The sequence below is a fragment of the Malaya genurostris genome, chromosome 3 (assembly GCF_030247185.1).
Source record: "Malaya genurostris strain Urasoe2022 chromosome 3, Malgen_1.1, whole genome shotgun sequence".
NCBI classification, from domain to species: domain Eukaryota; kingdom Metazoa; phylum Arthropoda; class Insecta; order Diptera; family Culicidae; genus Malaya; species Malaya genurostris.
Window position 1 is genome coordinate 175,146,212 of NC_080572.1, and position 6,602 is coordinate 175,152,813.

A 6,602-nucleotide genomic window follows, 5' to 3' on the forward strand; every position below is an offset into this window, starting at 1 on the left:
AATCAATTGGTGTCAAAAAAGAGCCCAAATTAGTGTCACAAACTATTTAATAAGAAGATAAAAAATATTTTTAGGGACTGTTTGAAGAGAGAGAAAGGTGTTATCACACCACTAGGTGGATTGAGAAGGGTTTTTTTTTCATAAATACGTTTGTTTCATAAGGCATAAGTTTTTCTTCGCCGTGACATCCACTATACATCCACTATATCATATTAGTATGTCGGAATTTATTAATTAATCTAAACACTGTTATCAAGCGATTTGCTATTAAGAAGTGTATCGAAAAGTAGTTAGCATCTTTGATTATTGAATAAAAAAGCGAAAAAAAACATATTTTGACATCAGTTTTTCAATATATTGTAGAAAAATTACATTTTTATGCATTTCACTGATTATATTGAAGAAAATCCTAGTTTCTGTGAAACGCTCGTACTTTGGACTTGACATTCTTCATTAAATTCTGCTCAATTACTTTTGTGATTTTCCTGGTGGCAGCTGTCCAGTTTTTTTTAACTCCTGCATGTTTTGGGACACTGTACCTTCCTTCCGAAAGTGCCGCTTGACAATTGCCCAATATCTTTCAATTGGCCGAAGATTCGGGCAGTCCACGAATTGTACATTATTTTATGTCAACCACTGTAGAACGGAGTTGGCGTAGTGGGCTGAAGCCAAATCCGGCCAGAAGAGAGGAGGAGCCTTATGCTTTCTGTACAGTAGCAGCATTCTCTTCTTCAAACATTCTTCCTCGTACAACTTGACGTTAATTGTGCCTTTCGTGAAGAAAATCGACGACCGCAAACCACAGGTACAAATTGCTTGCCAGACCCACACCTTCTGCCCAAACTTTACCATCGCCACCGTGGTGTCAGCGTCGTCCAGGTCCTGGTAAACCGATTTCGTATAATATTGCGGTCCGGGCAGCGCTTGAGAGTCTTCCTTGGCGTAGGTTTCGTCGTCGATCAGGATGCATCCGTCTTTATTCTGTAGAATCCGGTTATACAGTTTTCGCGCTGAACTTGCTGCATCAGGGATTTTTTCGGCACCTTCTGTTTCTTGTACGTTTTCAGGAAGTTCCGAACTTTGATCCGTTGAATCATCCCGATGGTGGTGTTGAACTGCTTGGCCAAATCCCGCGTCGACGCCGGTGGGTTTTTCCTGATGTACTCAACCACTTTTAAGTCCCGACCGGGCTGGCTGGGACCCGTTTTCCTACCGGATCGGGGCAAATCCTTCATGGAAAGGGTCTTACCGAACTTCTCGATAATATATTTGACACTAGTGTGGTGCACTTTCACCCGTTTTGCAATTTCGTTGTACTTAACACCACTTTCTGAGCACCAAGTGTGCAGACTTTTCTTTCGCGTTTCCGGATCAATTCGACTCATCATTGAAACGATAAACCGTACTGAAACCAATCGATTGCGCAGCTGTTATTGACATGTAAACAAACATGTCACCGCAAAACACGCTGCAAAAAATTAAGCCATTTCAGAGTAATAACTGTTTGAATGTTGCTAACTACTTATCGATACACTCCTTATAAATAACTTTAAAAATAAACTTTATTTTGTACATGATCTTATAACTGTTACTAACTCCGTTTTGTACCTGAAGTTTATTTAATTGTAATTTTTAACAATTATGCAAGTTATAACAATTATCCAGTTATAACTTTGACATTACCTTCCTGCTTTTGATGTGGAACAAATCTTCGTTTTATATACATAGGGGTGCAAATTAAAATTTCAAGGATAACTACAAGTAGAAATGTGGTCAGCCAAAAACCGCTGCCTTTTGGCAATGGTTCAGAATCTGTCAATTTTTATGGCTGCATCCTGTTATTTACACTCCACTCTAACCACTTGTGCAGTTGTTTATTCGTTTTCATTAGTTTGTTTCGAAATGCGTGGACTTTCAGCAGAACAACATCGAAAACTTGTGTACAAATGGTGCACAGAACGCGGACTGTCACTGAGAAAGACAGCAAAAATGGAAGGAGTAAGTGAAAAAGCCGTGCGAAATGCAATCAGGAAGTTCGGTGAGGATAACACCTTTGAGGATAAACCGAAAACGGGTCGAAAAAAAGGTCCTGCTAACTCTCAGTTGGATAAACGTATACTGAAGGCGTCCGAGCAAAAGAAGGAGGTTTCAGTTCGGGATGTGGCCAAAAAAGTGGCCACTTCGCAGTCAAATGTTCTTCGTGCTAAAGAACGTTTGAATCTTCGAACCTATAAGAAGCAGAAACAACCAAAACGTAGTCCGAATCAAGAAGCATCGATCAGGCAGAGGGTTCGAAAGCTGTACAATACGATTCTTGCTGGAAATTTAAGCTGCATAATCATGGACGACGAAACCTACGTGAAACTCGATTACAAATCCTTGCCGGGACCACAATATTATACGGTGCGAGAAGTATTAAACCAGTTCGAGACATCGATTGAAGTCGAAATATTTGGTAAGAAAGTTGTGGTCTGGCAAGCAATTTGTAGCTGCGGTAAGATTTCGAAACCCATCTTCACAACTGCTTCAATGAACAGCGAAATATACATCAAGGAATGTATACAAAAACGACTTCTACCCATGATTCGAAGCCACACGTAAGATCTTGCATTTTGCCACTACTCGAAATCAACGGTAGAATGGTATACTACCAAAAGTGTCACTTTTGTCTCAAAAGACATGAATCCACCAAATTGCCCACAACTTCGACCAATTGAGGAATTTTGGGCATTAACGAAGGCACATCTTAGGAAACATGTCCCGGCAGCCGAAACCATTCAACAGTTCGAAAAAGATTGGAAAAAAGTGTCAAAACTTGTCGTCAAGAAGTCTGTACGGAATTTAATGAGGATCGTTCGCAAGACGTAGTCTACAATGGCTAAGTAGCAAATGTTGAGAATAATATTCTTTTGTTGTAGTCTAATATTATCAGTATATCGAATAAAATTTGAATTTCTAACACTTGTGGATTATTTACAGCGGAATTAAAGTGCGTCCATACTTTCTGGGACAGTCTTTAGCTAGCAGTGTCCTCTTTTGTCAGCTAAAAATCTCCGACATACCGGATTTCCCTAACATAGACGACGGTTTTGAAGGAGTAAGCGATATATCAATAACAAAGCATCGCTCTGATTGGTCAATCGATTCAAAAGCGAAAATCTTACGTGTAGCATGCCAGAGGTAGGTTGTTGCCAGACAGAAAGGCAGCAAGGTGCTATAAAACGATTTCAAGCTTCAATTGGTATGCTCTGATCTTGTGTCGTTTTAGCCTGTGAAATTTGCAACTAATCCACTGAAAATTTTGAGTGCTCAAGATTAATTTTTAATTTATATAAGATGAACTCTAATAATAATGAGAAAAAGTTTTTCGCTTAAACCGAAATCGCAGAATGGTAGTAATAGCAGAGAAATTTAACGCTATAAAAATAACTGCGTGCTTACAAAACTCGTACACAGAGAAGCTTACATATTGAAATCCGTATCAAAAGTATGTATGTACAAAGATATTATTGCATACATTTTGACTTTGATGTAATTTCGTCAGCTACAAAACAAATACAAATCAAGACAAACAGTAACTTTTCATATTGTGTCTAAATTAAATACCGATATGAAAAGTTACTTAGTTTATATCAGTGCTGTAGTTGCGGTTAGTCACAGTTAGTCAATGACTAACCAGTACATGAAACTGAAACTTCTCAGAAAATGAGACAATTGGTTTTCGGAAATTCAAATAAAGACTGATTCAAGTAAACACGAAAGGTGCAAAAGTAATTTAAAATTTTAAAATAACGTGTTCATGGAAGTAGAATTCAATAGGGCGCTTATATACTTGATTCCAGGGTGCAGAGTGAAAGTATGCCTTAAGAATGATTCCAGGGCACAGAATCATGGTGAGGCCGTGGGACGCAGGGTGGTAGTATTTTTAAATATATTCAATACTCCTACTGAGGGCGCAAATCATTATTTATTTTCAAACTAGATTAAAAAAAATCTTGTAAAGAAAATTTGAAAGGGCGCCTAAAGAACGATTCCAGGGTACAGAATCATGGTGAGGTCGTGTGACGCAGGGTGGTAATATTTTTTAATACATTGAATACTCCTACTGAGGGCGCAAATCATTATTTATTTTCAAACTAGATTAAAAAAAATCTTGTAAAGAAAATTTGAAAGGGCGCCTAAAGAATGATTCCAGAGCGCAGGGTGGTAATATTTTTGAATAGATTAAATACTGCTACTGAGGGCGCAAATCATTATTTATTTTCAAACCAGATAACTAACTTCTTGTAAAGAAAATTTTTAAGGGCGCCTAAAGAATGATTCCAGGGCACAGAATCATGGTGAGGCCGTAGGACGCAGGGACGCAGGGTGGTAGTATTTTTAAATACCTACATTCAATATTCCTACTGAGGGCGCAAATCATTATTTATTTTCAAACATATAGATTGACGAAGACTACAAAATTAGATCGGGACTGGTATCTGTATTTTAATTATTACACCTTCGTGAAATGGTAATGAGGTGACAGTGGACAGTAGAATTCAATGAAAGAAAGTGAAATTGGTTCTTAATGATAATTCGAAATAGATAAATGTGATGAATACGCTTAAGCTGATGCATAGCTTTGCGAGCATGTTTCACTGATTTGTTCAGCATGAACTCAGGATGGAATAAAAAAAACATATAGTTGGTGAACAGTAAATAATAAGTGCTAGTTACAGCGAGCGCATAAATGTTGTTCGGCACCACAAAGATGTTAAATTCTCACCGTTGACTTAACTGACCAAACCAAAAGTTTGTTTATCCCTTAAATAACAACACTAGAATTTGAACATGTACTATAAAAATGCCACAAAATAATATATTAATTTCAAAACATTGTTATTAGATTCAAATATATTAGGAGAGCTTACAAGTTAATTATTAATTAACTTTTAAAAATTATTAATTATTAATTCGACATATAAAAGAAAACATATCACTATTTTTCCGCATATAATTTGATGATTCATATATTAGTCTTTTGGATTCGCTTTATTCGATTAATTAAATAAAGTCCTGAATTTATTCAATAAATGTATTATATTCATAGTGAAATGCGAATAACTTAGAATCTTTGATAGTTCTTCAGTCGAAAGTCGAAAGTCGAAATGCAGTTTAAATTCGAATAAATTCATAATTTCAAAAAACAATTTTAAACCAAATATGAATTTAAGGGGGGAGGAAGTTCTCCGGGACACGATGCCAAGCATCTGCATCTCAAATCAAGTTTAACAATTGCAGCTGAGTGCATTTCACTAAACACTGTAATAGAAACGCTTCGTGCAGAAAAATTTAAAAAAATGCAAAATTCGTCAAAGACAAGTTCAAAAAAAATAAATTTAATCTTCAACCAATTGCATTGCGCCCCTGCGCTAAAGAAATTATGGCGCCCCATTAAAGAAGCTAGCGACTAACCAAAGCAAATAGAACAACAACAGCACTGGTTTATATAGTTTGAAGAATTCATAGAATGAACGGTAGTATTTATCAATTAAATTAATTCATTTATGTTGTAATTAATATTTGAAGGAATGTCATTGGGGTATTCGTAGAGTCAAAGATAAATTGCTTTTTGGAAAAGTGATAAATTTATGAATGGAGACATCTCTTGTTGTACATAACGTAACAACATAAAAAATCTATGCTAACATTTTCAGTAAAATTAGATGGCCGTAACTCAGTGAGCGACATATCAGTCTCGTTCAACTGAACGAGTAAAACAGATTAAACTGCGTTCTTAATTTTCTTCTTTTGAGTTGAACTAAAATAAGGCAATATTTTGACGATTGATTGAACTGTTTGATTGAAAATGTCGATCATTAGAAATTTTGGTTGTCTTGTTCCACATCAATGGCTCGAACAACCCCCCTTGTAGCTTGTTAACTATTTTTCCGATTTGTATTTCAACAACAAACGTACAACAAAATACTCTTCGTAGTAGGATCCAGATAATTAATGACAAGCTTTAGACACAGTGCCTAATGCGATCACTTCTCGATCATTTTTATGTACCTCTTGTTACCTTTGCGGAATACAGGAAAGATGAAAGTGATCTTCCATGAATCAGGGAGCATTACTGAATGTAAAGAGATATCAAATAATATCATCAATGGCACAAGTTGGTTTACAAAGCACTTTTTGTGAGCTATAGACAGAATACCAGTCAATGTGATTAACTAGGAATCAGTGAAGTGCTTCTCATTCTATTGACCTGCATCTAAATTATGTCTCTATAAAACCTCTATTTAGAATCCTTCAACATTATCAGCATTCAATCCATTATGCGGCACGTCATCGTGTACCAATTAAAATACCAGCTTCGATCGAGGATATGTGAATTCTTACCAATAGTGAGCCTCCATTTGCAGTCTAGAGCAAAAATAAAAAAAAATAAATGAGAACAATGTCGGCCATAAATTTATTGCATAGTGCAAAACCCATTCCATAGAAATTACAAACCTGAGTACCCTCGATCAGCGATCAAACTTAACCGATGGAGTTATGCATACCTAATCTTGCCAGTATGTAAATAGAACAATGCAGAAGCGTTCCCGTCTTGA